This window comes from Myodes glareolus, chromosome 1 (assembly GCF_982192425.1).
Source record: "Myodes glareolus chromosome 1, mMyoGla1.1, whole genome shotgun sequence".
NCBI classification, from domain to species: Eukaryota; Metazoa; Chordata; class Mammalia; order Rodentia; family Cricetidae; genus Myodes; species Myodes glareolus.
Genome location: NC_142026.1, coordinates 7,673,212 through 7,690,095, shown reverse-complemented (window position 1 = coordinate 7,690,095; position 16,884 = coordinate 7,673,212). Strand labels below are relative to the sequence as shown.

The window sequence follows — 16,884 nt, the reverse complement described above, 5'->3', positions numbered from 1 at the left end:
AATGTGTTTGTAAATAATCATACTGTCCAGATATGTTTCAAGCCACTTTCCCCATGCACGTGTGTGGTGTGCAGTGTTGGGAACTGTTTCTGTCAGCCCTTTTCTGACTAGGGACTCTTTGTCATGTCCATTCTTCTCCTGTGCTGGAGCTGCGGTCCCTCAACCACCATGTTCCCGGTGTTCTCATGAAGAGATGGGGGATGGGAAACGTGACTGATACCCAGTGTTGGAGATTGCTGGGCACTCCTGACAATGGAGCCACTGTACATTTTCTACAGGGATTCAGAATGTCGTAAAGTTCAGCAGATGATGATGAAAAGCTTTAAATGTTTGGCTGAATTTGCTTGGCTGTGTCCCTGCCAACAGAGTGTCCAGCTTCTGCCATGAGGATGTTTGATGTCAGTTACTCTGGGGTTTGTGTTTTTTTTTTTTTTTGCATTCATTTAGTTCCTCGTGTCACGTGACTCATGATCATGAGGAGTTCTGTGTGTCATTTGGAGATCATGGGAAGCCAGAGTGCCTGATGGAAGGACAGGCTTTTACAGCAGGTGAAGGAGTGGCCATTGCTGGGTCCCAAGTCTTGTCATATTGCTCCCTCCTGCACAGACTGTTGTAACTGAAGCTGGACATCAGAGATAGAACATAGATTCTACGTGGAAATATTTGAGCACAGAGTGACCTGTGTCATTAATTATTGTGAAAAGTTGTTCCCTCTACTCAAATATCAACCTCCCTTGTGGGTGAAAGGACAAATTCTGGCCAAACCTGATTCAAATCTTGGAATGAGAACTTCAAGGGAAGTAAATTCTCAAGGCAGCCATAGTATCATTAATAGGTTCACTGTTATGCAAGTTGTATATTGAAACTCACATTTAAGTGTGATTTGGATTGAATGACCCTCATAGTGACATTTGTGTATTCTCCCTTTAGCCTATTCTCTCTCATGGCCTGTCTCTCTATGTCTTTGACAGTAGAAATAGTGTGAGCCTTGTTGCACTATGGTTTCTGGTGGGGATTCAGATCTCCCACTACCATTTCCAGTCTATAAAGAACCCAGATTTTACCCTGCAGAACTGACATGTGATGCAGCAGTTATCACTGTGATGAACAAGATTAAGAGGGATATTACTAGAAAGCACAATTTAAGCTATAAATTACTGCTTTTCATGAAGAGAGCATGTTCCGTATTTGTTGAAAGCCCGCACTGTGCCTCATTTTGTAATGAGAGGTTGAGATGTCTGAGGAGTTGCTGTTCCATGTCTTTCCTATTCACCAGAGGACAGACATTTGGTGATTCCCATTCCTTGGTTATTGTGAATGGCACAGATGTGGGCACAAGAAACAATTTTGAGTTTCTGGTTCTGTGTCTCTTGGATCTTTACCCAGGATTGTGATTGTTGGATCTCATGTTGGCTATCTCTTTGTTCCATAAAGGACTTCCATGTTTTTTTCTAAACTATCTGTGTTTTCTTGTGTATGATTTTCTTACTATTTAATATTAAAAATTAATTTAACTAAAAAAATACTGTAAATCTGACCTTCAGCCAGTAATTGTAGAGTTTTCTGGCCCTATGGGTGAACCTACTCCTGTTATGATAAATGGACAGAGTCCCAAGCTGCCACCAAGTTGTTATGTTTACTCTCATGTAATAGTTCAGATCTCCAGTCTCATCAGGGTTTTGTGGAGTGCAGCGTGGTTAACAGAGAAACTCACAATTGTTCAAAATACAGAAAATAAATGACAGTAGAATGCTCAGCCACAAATGAAATATCTCTATTATACTCCCTCCCCATGATCAGGGACATCACGAAAGAACAGAGTATTCTAAAAAAGCTTACTAGAAGTTTCATAACTAACAAAGCTGCAAGCTCATCTTGCTTTTACAGGTTGAATTCAAATCAAGGTGGCCCACAGTTTATGATAAACATCCCAGTTATTCACAAAGGATTCAGTACAGGAACTCAGACAGGAGAGGTACCTAGAGTCAGGCTCCAATTCAGAGGCATTGGAGGGGTGCTGCTTACTGGATTTTCTCACCATTACTTGCTCAGCCTGTATTGTATAGAACCAGGGACTACGTGCTCAAGGAAGGTAACACCTACAATGGTTGGGACCTCCCCCATCAAACACGAATTAAGAAAATTCCCCAGCTCCACTGGGAGCAGAAGCCAGGAGCAAATCCAGTCCTGGGAGCCATCCCAGTCCCAGAACACTGGCAGATCAAGACTGAGCGAGTGACCAGGTCCATAGTCAGTGATCTCCACCAGAACAGGTCCAACTCCAAGCCAGGGACTTCTGCAGGAGGGGATCCAGTCCAGGATTTTCAGAAGCAGATCAAAGCCAGTAACCTAGGCCAAAGTAGACCTGAGACAGCAAACTCCAAGGGAGCAGAGCAAAGCACAGGAGCACTGAGCTATCTCTAGGAACAAGAGTAACCAATGGAATAACTAGAACTGTGACACTGACTGTACCATGAGGAACAACCATCTGAACTTTAGATTTACTGACACCTAGAAGATTATTCAACAGAACCTCAGACAGCCCCAACCACACCTATATAGGAAAAGATGAGCAGAAAAGGTAAGATCACATGCTAAACCACAAAGAGCAACACAATAAACCAGTAAAACCTAAAGACCAGGTCCGGCTGGATTTGATGAGCTCCCATTAGATCAGTCACACTGTCTCAATGAGTGGATCAACCCCTTGCGGTCCTGACTTCCTTGCTTATCTTCTCCCTCCTTCTGTTCTTCAACTGGACCTTGGGAGCTCAGTCTGTTGCTCTGATGAAGGTCTCTGTCTCTGTCTCCATCTGTCACCAGATGAAGATTCTATGGTGATATTCGAGATAATCATCAGTGTGATAGTGGGGCAAGGCCAGTTCAGGCACCCTCTCCTCTGCTGTCCAAGAACCTAGCTGGGGACATCCCCGTGGACACCTGGGATCCCCTCTAGAGCCAAGTCTCTTGCCAACCCTAAAATGGATCCCTTAATGTAGATATCTTCTTCCTTGCTCCCATATCTGACCTTCCTCCATCTCCACCCTCCCACTCCCCCAAGCTCTCTTTAGTCTTTCCTTTCTCCCTTCTCTCTCCCCCTCTTCCCTTCCCCCAACCCCACCCACCTCTATCCTTGACTCCATGCTCCCAACTTTTGCCTGGCAATCTTGTTTGCTTCCAATTTCCAGGAGGATCTATATATGTTTTTCTTTGGGTTCACCTTGTTAATTGGCTTCTCTAGGCTTGTGAACTATAGGCTTAATGTCCTTTTTTATGGTTAGAGTCCATTAATGAGTAAGTACATACCATATTCATCTTTTTGGGTCTGGGTTATCTCACTCAGGATAGTGTTTTCTATTTCCATCCATTTGCATGCAAAATTCAAGGTGTCATCATATTTTAACCACTGAGTAGTACTCTAATGCGTATATAGTCCACACTTTCTTTATCCATTCTTCCATTGAGGGACATCTAGGTTGTTTCTAGGTTCTGGCTATAACAAATAATGCTTCTATGAACATAGTTGAACAAATGCTTTTGTAGTATGATTGGGCATCTCTTGGGTATATACCCAAGAGTGGTATTGCTGGATCCTGAGGTAGGTTGACTCCCAATTTCCTGAGAAACCGCCACACTGGTTTCCAAAGTGGTTGCACAAGCTTGCATTTCCACCAGCAATGGATGAGTGTTCTCCTTATTCCACATCTTCTCTAGCATAGGTTATCATTGGTGTTTTTTATTTTAGCCATTCTGATCAGTGTAAAATGGTATCTCAAAGTTGTTTTGATCTGCATTTCCCTGATCACTAAAAAAGTTGAACATGACCTTAAGTATCTATTGGCCATTTGAACTTCTTCTGTTGAGAATTCTCTGTTCAGTTCAGTACCCCATTTTTTAATTGGGTTATTTAGAATTTTAATGTCTAGTTTCTTCAGTTCTTTATATATTTTGGAGATCAGGCCTTTGTCTGATGTAGGATTGGTGAAGATCTTCTCCCATTCAGTAGGTTGCCTTTTGGTCTTTACGACTGTGTCCTTTGCTTTACAGAAGCTTCTCAATTTCAGGAAGTCCCATTTATTTATTGTTGCTGTTATTGTCTCTGCTACTGGGGATATATGTATGAAGTGGTCTTCTGATCTCTTGTATTGCAGGCTACTTCCAAAATCTAAAGAGCTCTCATTAGAACAGGCACACTGTCTCAGTGGGCGGACCAACCCCTCATGGTCCTGACTTCCTTGCTGCGGGAACTCCTTCCGCTCCTTCAGCCAATAGCCGCTGAGATACCAGCCCATTGGGGTGTGGTCTCTCTCTCTCTCTCTCTCTCTCTCTCTCTCTCTCTCTCTCTCTCTCGAAATACAGCGGCTGTCCTCCACTCTCTCTCTGGCTTCCGGCTCCACTTCTGGCTCCTAGACTCCTTTCCTGATTGCGCAGAGGGGCTGTTGTCTGGGACAGTAATCTGTAAATTTTTCCCCTTTAAAATCTAAAGAGCTCTCATTAGAACAGGCACACTGTCTCAGTGGGCGGACCAACCCCTCATGGTCCTGACTTCCTTGCTGCGGGAACTCCTTCCGCTCCTTCAGCCAATAGCCGCTGAGATACCAGCCCATTGGGGTGTGGTCTCTCTCTCTCTCTCTCTCTCTCTCTCTCTCTCTCTCAAAATACAGCGGCTGTCCTCCACTCTCTCTCTGGCTTCCGGCTCCACTTCTGGCTCCTAGACTCCTTTCCTGATTGCGCAGAGGGGCTGTTGTCTGGGACGGTAATCTGTAAATTTTTCCCCTTTAATAAATAACCATTCTATTAATCATAATTCCAAACTGGTGTGGGATTGTTTGTGACTTACACCTTCATCTGGCGCCCAACGTTTGGTTGTAGAACTCCCTCTTCCCCCCCACTCAGCTGCCTGCCGCCAGCTCGGCTAGGCACGAGCCCTCCCTCAGCTGTGGCCTGGGCCCTGTGTATGGAACCAGCAGTTCAATTAAACCCCATGCCTCCCGAGCTCCACAGGCTCGGGACAATCTCTGCCTGCCTGGTTTGCTCTTTTCTGTAAATGCGGAGCTTGAGTGGCTGAATCAGATTGCAATCAGATTGGCAATCAGTTGCCAAAAGCTGCAACCACTCGGGATGACTTGGTCACGTGGAGGCATACACGGCTTCTGGGTTGCTCTTTTCTACCCCTCGATTCTGGGTTTCTGTTTCCGTGTATGGAATTAATTTAATTACATTTTCTTTGTTGAGCAACTTATATTTCCTAGTTTTTAACAAATACTAAGGAGAACACTGAAACAGGACCTCGTTTCTGTCACTTTTGCAGTGGTTCTAGTCACGACTTGGCAACAGCACTGCCTACGAGATAATTGGTAATATGGCAGTTTTTGTTTCCAACGCCATTTTTACTCTTTTCTTTATTAATACAATGGATTATGTCATGCAAGGTTTATATGACTATGGGGATATATTAATTTACTTGTTACTAGGTTTCAGTTTTCTTTTCAATATTTTATCATTAAGGAAGACACAATTTTTATGGACTAATAATGAACAACTAGTTGAAAGGATTAAAATTATTGAAAATCAGGGATTATCTGAACAAGTGGATACTATGATAGACAAAATTGACTCCATATCCAAGGGTACTAGGAAGTTACCTGAAAGGGTTCAGACTGTTGAATTTGACGTTCAGATGTTACCATAAAGTTTTGATAAGGTAACAGATAGAATGTACCTCCAGAATGGGAACCAAAAAAACTGATACCTTAGTGAAATTCCTAGAAACACAGGTAGGTCAGGAGATTCAGCATTTAAGAGAGACAATGATAAAAAGATTAGAAATGATTGAAGAAATAATTGGAGCTGGTGAACAGAGTAAGAAGGCACAAGGACAGGATACAATGCCACCACCAACTGTTAGAACTGGCTTACTCAGGGTTCTAACAACATACCCTGTAATTTATTCTGACAAAGCGTCAACTTCTAAAGGCTCAAAGGGAGTTAGAGAAGCTAGATGGACACCAATAGCAATGAATGATTTAAAAGAAATTAAGCAAGCTGTCGTTAATTATGGCTTGCACTCTGCATTTGTTAAAGAAATGATAAGGACTTGGGCTTCTAATGTCAGAGCTACCCCCCATGATTTCTCTGAGCTAGTGTCTGCAGTTTTAGATGATGGACCTTCCTTGATGTTTGGAATTTATTTCAGAGAAGAATCCAAACATGGAAGAGCAAGGAAGAGCAAAAGGTGTGGAGGTTTCCCAAGATCAAATTCTTGGTGTAGGAGCATATACTGATCCACAGGTCCAAACTCTTTATGACGAAGAAGTGCTGTCCTTATGTCACAAAGCAGCCTTGAATGCTTTGAATAGAATACAAGATCCAGCAAAAAGGGTCGAATCATATACCAGGGTTAGGCAGGGACAGAGAGAACCCTTTACTGACTTTGTGCAAAGATTAATTAAGACTCTGGACATAGGGGTAACATAGGGGTAACAGAAGCTAGACGAATACTTCTTGAATCTCTAGCTTTTGAAAATGCAAATACAGAATGCAAAAAGAAAATTGGGCCTTTAAGGTCTAGATCAGCACCTATGGAAAAATGGATACAGCATACAATGAATGTTGAGACGTTTAGCTATAATGATGAATCCTGGGTAGGAGAAGCGATTTCCAAAGCTATGAGGAGACATCAAACTACCAGGTGTTTTAATTGTGGTAAATTAGGACATCTGAAAAGGGATTGCAGGCAAAGAATTTCTAGGAATAATATCTCCTCTGGGAATGACAAAAGTAGGAGACCTCAACCTTCAGGTATATATAGGAGATGTGGTAAAGGCCGACATTGGTCCAACGAATGCAGGTCAACAATAGACAGACAAGACAACCCGATACCATTGGGAAACCCCTTGAGGGGCCTCTCACAGGACCCCAAGCCAAAAGTGGCCCAGTCATTCCCAGTTACAGTGGAAAATGTGTCTCACCAAGAAAATTGAAAACTCCAATGTCTGCCGTAAAAAGTAATACTGGTCTAAATGATGAATTACACGTGGAGAATGAGTCAAAAAATTCAGTAGGACAGAGTAAACATATATCTTGGCAGACTTCTATTAACGATCAAAGACCAAAGCTAAGAGTCTGTATAAATGGCATTTTTATTGAAGGCTTATTAGACACACGTGCGGATGTAAGTATCATTACTCCAGAATCTTGGCATCCGAATTGGCCTCTTCAAGAGGTAGATGTTCAGTTCCTGGGAATTGGAACCCTATCTCGTGTAAAACAAAGCACAAGATGGGTGGAATACATATGGCCTGAAGGGCAAATAAGAAGACTAAGGCCATATACAGCCAATATTGCAATAAATTTATGGGGCTGTGACCTGCTACAGCAATGGAATACCCAGATTAACATTCCTGTAGTTCCAGGAACTCACAATTCTGGGAAGGATATAATGAGGTATTATGGGAAAAGGTCACCAGCCATTCAAGCTGTACAAGAACATACAGCAAATAGTAGGACTGTTAGAGGTACCAACAGTCCTACCTTTAAAATGGCTAACTGAGAAGCCAATATGGATGAAGCAGTGGCCTCTAGCTGAAGATAAATTACAGGCTTTGGAACAGCTGGTACAAGAGCAACTAGATGCTAACCATATTGAAGAATCAATCAGCCCTTGGAATTCTTCTGTGTTTGTTGTAAAAAAGAAATCTGATAAATGGAGAATGGTGACAGATCTAAGAGCTGTCAACAAAGTAATTCAACCTATGGGTCCACTACAATCTGGAATTCCTTTGCCTTCTCTATTACCAAGAGGATGGCCTCTTATAGTTATTGATCTGAAAGATTGTTTTTTCACTATACCTTTGCAAGAAAAGGATAGAGAAAAATTTGCCTTCACAGTGCCTACTTATAATTCTCAGCCTACTAGGAAATATCAATGGACTGTCCTCCCACAGGGGATGCTCAATAGTCCTGCATTGTGCCAATATTTTGTGAATAAGCCATTGGAAATAATTTGTAAGCGATTTCCCAAGTCCATAATTTATCATTACATGGATAACATTTTATTATCTGATTCAAATAAAGATACTTTGGAAAATATGTTTGAAGAAGTAAAGAAAGTCTTGCCTAGGTGAGGATTACAAATTGCCCCTGAAAAGATTCAAAGAGGAGATTCTATTAATTACCTAGGTTACAGAATAGGGTTAGAGAAAATTCGAACGCAAAAGGCACAAATTAGGAGAGACCGGTTACGGGCTCTTAATGACTTCCAAAGATTGTTAGGAGACCTTTCCAGTCTACGACCAGCTGTTGGAATAACACCTGATCTAATAGTTCATTTAAACAAAACCTTAGATGGTGACAAAGATTTGAATAGTCCCAGAAAATTGACAGCTGAAACAGAAAAGGAACTGACAATGATTGAGGAAAAATTACAGGAGGCACATGTGGATAGGGTGAACCCGAATCTTAGTTTCATCCTAGTCATACTGTCTTCCAGAATTTCTCCTACAGAGCTTTTAATGCAGAGGGAAGATATTATTTTAGAGTGGATATTTATACCTCATAAACCAAGTAAAAAATTAAAAACTTATGTAGAAAAAGTCTCTGAATTAATTATAAAAGGTAAACTGAGACTTCGTCAACTAGCAGGTATAGACCCAGCAGAAATTATAGTGCCTTTAACTACTGAGGAAATAAGAAAGTTATGGGAAGATAATGAGCCATGGCAAAGAGCTTGTGCTATTTTTTTGGGAGAAATTAACAGCAACTATCCCAAAAGTGATAGACTTAACCTCATAAAGAGAACTTCTTGGATTCTTCCTAGAATTGTACGTGATGCTCCAATAACTGGAGCCCGGACATTTTATACCAATGCAAATAAATCAGGGAAAGCAGGTTAGAAATCGGAAGAATTGAGTAAGGTGGAACAAAGCCCTTATAATTCTGTCCAGAAGGCAGAATTATATGCCATTCTTATGGTGCTAAGGGATTTTAAAGAACCTCTTAATATAGTTACAGATTCACAATATGCAGAAAGAGTTATCTTGCATATTGAAACCGCTGAATTCATACCAGATGTCACAGAGTTGACTTCATTGTTTATCCAGGTACAGGACATAATTAGGAATAGGCTTTGTCCAATGTACATAACACACATCTGGTCCCATACCGATCTGCCTGGCTCTCTAGCACAAGGTAACACTGAAATTGACCAATTATTGATTGGAAGCGTGTTGCAGGCCTCAGAATTTCATAAAAAACATCACGTCAATAGTAAAGGCTTAAAGAAAGAGTTTTCCATTACATGGCAACAAGCTAAGGACATTATAAAGAGATGCCCTACTTGTTCTTTCTACAATCAAACACCCTTGCCTGCAGGGAGTAACCCAAAGGGTACTCAAAGGAATGAAATCTGGCAGATGGATGTGTTCCACTTTATGGAATTTGGTAAATTAAAATATGTACACCACACCATAGACACGTATTCAGGCTTTCAATGGGCAACTGCCCTGAGCTCAGAAAAGGCTGATTCGGTAATCACACATTTATTGGAAGTTATGGCCATCATGGGTATACCTGCACAAATAAAGACAGACAATGGTCCAGCATATGTATCTAAGAAGATGAAACGGTTTTTTGCTTATTATAATATAAAACACGTTACAGGTATACCAAATAATCCTACAGGTCAGGCAGTTATAGAAAGATCAAATCATACTATAAAGGATATGCTGAACAAACAGAAAGGGACGAAAGATACCCCCAGAAATAGATTGCATAATGCTTTATTAACCTTGAATTTTCTTAATGCTAATGAGAAAGGAACAACAACAGCAGAGAGGCATTGGATAATGGAAGAAACTTCTGAACTATACCAACCTGTTTATTTCAAAGACTTACTGACCTCTCAATGGAAGCCAGGAGATGTGCTACGTTGGGGAAGGGGTTTTGCTCGTTTCCGCAGGAGAAGAAAAATTGTGGATACCATCAAAATTAATAAAGGTTCGATTTGAAGAGGAGAAACCTCTTGGAAAGGAGAAATGACAGCTCATCTACAATGATGATATTCATACAGTTGGTAAGGAAAACATATAGAATGGGGGAAGGGTTCTGTTCTTATCTCCACAGGAAAACACTCATCTTTGAAAAATTCAAGGGACCCTGGATATTTGAATACTGTCAGATGGAAAATAACGGCCCAATAGGGACTATCAAGAAAACTGAATAGGTTCTGTAAGTAAAATATGCTAAATCATATTTCTAAATTTATAGAGCTGGTTTTGGAGTTGGACTCTGGTTCAGTCCCTCTCTAATTCCAAGCCTGTTGTTAAAGAAAAACCCAGAGTTTCTGGAGTTTCTATCTCATGTCAAGAGTCATGATATGGGACAGAAAGAAATATGAGTATAGAAAACATCTTTACTTTTCTTCATATCTATCATACCTTTCATTAAATATATCTATCATGCCTTTCATTAAATATATGTACATGTGAGGTGCATAGGTTGAAATATTACCCCAAACTCAATGATATGTCTTATGTTAGCCAGTTTCTTCATTGTAGTGACAATGAGCCTTCCCTCATCATTTCTACTATTTCCCAATGATGGCATCAAATTGTAAATTCACAAAGGAACTGACCTACAGGGGAGGTTAAAGCCCTCATGTTTCAATCACTTGATCCATCAGGGAGCAGTTAAGATTAAAACTATAACATTCTGTGCCTGGCTCTCAAAGGCTCATGCCTATGTAGTGAATGGTCCTGTACAAAGAGCAGGGTTTATGAATGACTGCTTTCCTCTGGGAGAGTAAAATTTTAGAGTGTGCTGGCAGAGGCTGTCGGTCTACACTTGAAGGGTATTATGCATACATAGTGTGCAAATGAATAAAACTGTTGCATTGATGTTTGTATGAGTTGATCAGTAGTCGAATTAGACATATTGGCCTACTGTTTAATTGCATGTGCTCAATCAGTGTTGAAAACAGAGGAAGTTGATGGATCTCTTCTCACCACAATGTTTGAATTTGTAACTTCACTGTAAAATTATTTTGTTTTTCTCAGTCTTACCAGAAAACAATTTGATTTAACATGGACAGAGCTATGATAAGACCATAGCTTCCTTGTCACTTAGGTAACTAATATTTCTTAGGGTTCTTAACATCCATTTTTCACTTTGTCAGTGATAGAGAACAATCATTTGTTTCCTGAGAATCTCATAAAACGTTGCTAGAGGCTTGGATTGTGTCTGTAATATATTTAAATATCAGGAATATTTATATATTAACTCTTCATATGCATTAACTCTTTGCTATTGAGTGAAGGGATGAAGGGATAAGATAGAAGCTCCCTTTGTAAACTCTAGTGAAATATAACTCAGAGAATGGTTGCTACTATTTTTATATCCAATTTTTACACAGGTACTAATAATTTCCTCCCATTGTCCTACACATTTATTAATAAAATCCAGATATGTATAAGACTTGACATTAATATATCAGGCAAGGGAAAACTCAAGATTAAAGACAATATTTTTTTTCTATGGTCATCAGTTTCTGACCAATTGAAAAAGTCTGAATTTTGGGTAAAAGAAATCCACAGATTTGGACAATGTGTTAACATTATAGCACTCTCTATCTAACATTTACAGCTTCCCTCCACATGTCATAGACCACATGTGGCCCGGCCTTGCCTGGAAAAGTCCCTGAAAAGCTGCAGTTGGATTATGTTGACCTCTGTCTTATTCGTTCCCCAGTGTCAATGAAGGTAGGCAGCTGGCATCTTCATACCCATTTTATTTCAGAGGTCAGCATGACCACTGTCCTGGTGAGAGTTTCTGTTGCTGTGGAGAGACACAATGGTCATAGCAACTCTTATAAAGGAAAACATTTAATTAGTTAGGGTGGCTCACTTACAGTTCAGAGGTTAGTCCATTATTGTCATGGCGGGAAGCAAGGCTGCATGCAGGTGACCATGGCGCTAAAGCTAGGAGTCCTTGCATCCTGATCCAAGGGCAGAGGGAAGCAAACGGAAATATCGCCCATGTCTTGAGCATGAAGAGACCACAAAGCCTGTCTCCACAGTGGCACACTTCCTACTCCAAGAAGGCCACATCTCCTAATAGTGCCACTCCTTTTAGGAGCCATATTTTTTCAGACCACAACCACTAATTCTACTGATGATTTATTTAGACCTAGGCAAATTTCAAGAAACGTGATGCATGAATATCATGGAACCCACTCAAGACAGTTCATATGAAAAACAAGGAAGCCAAATCACTCTAGACTGATACATTTGGAAAACATCTTTAGAACTGTGTCTGCTTATCTTTTTTCTTTTAACTTATTGCTACAGGTTTGACTTTTCCAGTGTTTCTCCATTGACAGCAAATATGGCTTGTTCATGGTTCGTGGCTTATCTGTACCTTCTAGCATGAAAATTAATCTTGAAAATAACCTTGATTGAGTCTTTATCCTCATTTCAAACTGTGAGCTCTTTTACTTTTAATCTTTTTAATTTTGAAGTTAATCTCTCTACTTTCATTTTTTTGTGAGATGGATCTGGCTTTGAACTAGCTGTGTAGCCAGGATTAGCATTGAATCCAGATCCTTTTGCCTCCATGTACTGGGATTGTTGATATGCACAACTGGACCCACTGATATGTTTTTCTTTGAAATTGTTTGCTTTCTAACATCTAATAACTGCACAAACTTAAGCAAGTGAAAAGAACACAAGAACTAAATAATAACCGCAGTGGCGCCTCCCAGGAAAGAGTGCTGTACTGGCGATCCAACATTCTTGTTTTTGAGAATTGTCTTAGGTAGGGTTTCTAATGTTGTGAATTGACACCACGACTGTGGCAACTCTTATAAAGAAAGCGTTTAATTGCGGTGGCTTGTTTACAGTTTCAGAGTTTCAGCCATTATCATCATGATGAGGAGCATGGCGGTATGTGGGCAGACATGATGCTGGAGGAGTCGCTGAGAAGTTGACTAAGACCCTGGGCAGTATCCTGAGCATAGGAAACTTCAAAGTCCACCCTTCCAGTGAAACACTTCCTCCAATAAGGCCATGCCCACTCCAGTAAAGCCACACCTCCTAATAGTGCCACTCCCTATGAGAGTATGGGGGCCGATTACATTAAACTATTGCACAGGTCCTGGCTATGTTGATCTGCTGGTCTCAATCGAAGCTTTTGGTCATCCTTTTTCAACCATCTGAGTGCTGGAGTGACAGGGGTGCACCAACATGCCCAGCTCATGCGGAATGGTTTTGAATTCTTTAATTGGCTGGTTTACACTGAGCACTTCCTTAAAATCCATGGCTTTGTTATCTTATCTGCTAATGTCAATAAAAATAATACCACATAACTCACAGAGAAGAAAAGCAGATCAAATGAATTAATGTTGCACCTGGAATGTGGTCAGAGCTTGGCATGCACTTTAGCATTTTTAAAATAATATGTAACAAAACAAAAGACAAATCTTAGTCCATGTCTAGCAGTAATGAAAGTTTTACCCATCTTGATATTTTTAGTCAACAAAAGCGATACTTAACTACTGATGTCTCCCCATGATTTATTCCCCTTTGTATGACCCTTGACATGTTGAACTACGAATAAAAAATAGAATAAAATAAATCAAACTCAGGGTGACAAACATAAGCCATAAGATGCTGATTTTTGAGAGACATTGGTTGAAGTTATTTGCTCAGTAAGATGTGCGACCTTATGACCTGTAAAATAGATTTCTCAGTAAACACCTACAATGTTCACACCCCCCAAAATTAATGAGTCACACTTCCTAGTTGGGCCCTGGACTTGTCTATACTTCACTTGTATACCCCTGAAGGACTGCAAACAGAATTCCTTGTCCTGAGGAGCTTCCATAAGTTTCAGAATCTACAACTGAATGTTGATACTATTGATTTTTTTCAGATTTAATTATCAATGATTTTAGAGAAAATTAACCCTATGGTTATTCTGACCCAGTGGCCTATCTGCTTCCCTGTTTCCATGTTTCCTTTCTTCTTACTTCATATTTCTTATATCTGAAAAAATGTCCACAGACCCAATACTTATTTCTTTATTCACTTGTTTATTTTCAAGACAAGGTCTCATGTAGCTCACCAAGTAATAGAGGATGACCTTGAACCTCTCATCCTTCTAGCTCCAGAGTTATGGAATTACAGCCAAGTGCCACCATACTTGATATATACAGTGTTGGGGATTGAACCTGGGGCCTTGTGCATACCATATCAAACACTCTACCTACTAGGTAAACTGCATTCCTGGTCCCTTGATGAACAATGGTTAACTGCCAAGTCTAACCTTTGATCTTTGACATGTCGGGGAAATTAACACTGATGGGAACACTGATTCTGTAACCATGTCAAGACGGGGGACAAGGTGGTGAGTGCAACCGGGCAGAAGGGAGTTCCTTTGTTTTAATAGCTTGCCTGCAGCAAGGTAGGCCTTTTGTCAGCGAGATTCCTGGCCAGCAAGGGGCACTGATCCTGTAGCAGAAGATCCATCGGAGGGGTGAGTGTGCTCCTGACCCACAGCAGAAGCCCAGCAAAGGAACACAGACATTCCCCAACACCCTTATCTCCCTGGGCATTCTGCAGGGGCTGCTTCACCCTGATAAACGATCTCTCCTCCTATTTCATCCAAGATTTCACCCAGGAACCCCTTCCCTTATTCCTTCCTTCCTCAGGGCCATAAAATCCCCCAGCTCGGCCTCTTTGGGCGCTGGGATGGGGTGGTGAATGTAACCGGGCAGGAGGGAGTTCCTTTGTTTTAATAGCCTGCCTGCAACAAAGTAGGCCTTTTGTCAGTGAGATTCCTGGGCAGCAAGGGGAACTGATCCCGTAGCAGAAGATCCATTAGAGGGCAAGGCCCCTGGCCAAAAAGGGATCCAGATCCTGTACCAGAAGATCCATTGGAGAACATTTGAAGGAAGAGATGGGCAGGCGCCAAGGCAAGAATTCCTCCAACAATCTGAAAAACAACATGAAAGCACCAGATCCCAGCGATTTTACAACAGAAGGATTTGAACACCCTATTCCGGATGAAGTGGAAAACAGTGTCATTATGAAAGCAATGGAGTCCCTTAAACAGGGTATGAATAACTCCCTTAAAGAAATGGAAGAGAAGTATAACAAAAAGTTTGAAGAAATGAATAAATCTGTAAATGACACCCTGGGAAACCAAGAAAAAAACAATCAAACAGGTAATGGAAACAGTTCAAAAATGGAAAACTGAAATGGAGGCAATGAAGAAAACACAAACCGAGGGATGGCTGGATATGGAAAATCTAGGTAAATGAACAGAGACTATAGAATCAAGCATAACCAATAGAATACAAGAGATAGAAGAACGAATCTCAGATTCTGAAGACGCCATAGAGAAAATAAACGCTCTGATCAAAGAAAACAGCAAATCCAACAAATTCTCATCACAAAATATTCAAGAAAGCTGGGACACAATAAAAAAAAACCAAATCTAAGAATAATAGGGGTAGAAGAAGAAGAAGAATTGTGGATCAAAGGCCTAGAAAATATATTCAACAAAATTGTAGAAGAAAACTTTCCTAACCTAAAGAACAATATTCCTGTGAAGGTTCAAGAAGTATACAGAACACCAAATAGACTGGATAAAAAAAAATCCCCTCACCATATAATAATCAAAACACAAAACATACAGATTAAAGAAAGAATATTAAGAGCTGCAAAGGAAAAAGGTCAAGTAAGTTATAAAGGTAAACCTATCAGACTTACACCAGACTTCTCTATGGAAACCATGAAAGCCAGAAGGTCCTGGATAGAGGTACTTCAGAAACTAAGAGATCATGGATGCAAGCCTAGAATACTATACCCAGCCAAGCTATCATTCACTATCAACAGAGAAAACAAAATATTCCAGGATAAAAACAAATTTAAACAATACGTAGCCACAAATCCAGCCGTACAGAAAGTAATAGAAGAAAAGTCACAATCCAAGGAACCCAACATTGCCAACACTGCCTACAATAACTCAGACATCTAGCGACCCTTCACAAGTACAACTCAAAGAAGGGAAACACACAAACTCTATTACCCCCCCCACAAAAAAAAATAACCGGGGTCAACAACCACTGGTCATTAATATCACTTAATATCAATGGACTCAATTCACCTATAAAAAGGCACAGACTAAGAGATTGAATACGAAAACAGGATCCAACATTCTGCTGTTTACAAGAAACACACCTCAACCACAAAGACAGACATCTACTCAGAGTAAAGGGTTAGGAAAAGGTTTTCCAAGCAAATGGACCTAAGAAACAAGCGGGTGTGGCCATTCTAATATCTAACAAAATTGACTTCCAACTAAAATCAATCAGAAGAGATGGAGATGGACATTTCATACTCATAACAGGAACAATTAATCAGGAGGAAGTCTCAATCCTGAATATCTATGCCCCTAATATAAAAGCACCCACTTATGTAAAAGAAACACTTCTAGAATTCAAGGCAGTTATCAAACCACACACACTAATAGTAGGAGACTTCAACACATCTCTCTCACCAATGGACAGGTCAATCAGACAGAAACCTAACAGAGAAATAAGAGAATTGTTGGAGGTATTGAATCAAATGGACTTAAAAGACATCTATAGAACATTCCACCCAAATAGGAAAGAATATACCTTCTTCTCTGCCGCTCATGGAACCTTCTTGAAAATTGACCACATACTCGGTAACAAAGCAAACTTCCATAGATACAAAAAAATATTAGTAACCACCCGTGTCTTGTCGGATCAGCATGGATTAAAGTTAGAATTCAACAACAATGCTACCCCCAGAAAGCCTACAAACTCATGGAAGCTGAACAGTCAACTACTAAATCACCCCT

General features: G+C 40.5%; 1 pseudogene; it reads left to right on the top strand.

The window, feature by feature from the left end:
* Positions 1-12,932: 12,932 nt before the first annotated feature.
* The window catches only part of LOC125416422 (adenosine 5'-monophosphoramidase HINT1-like), a 34,245-nt pseudogene continuing 30,293 nt past the window's right edge, over positions 12,933-16,884 (top strand).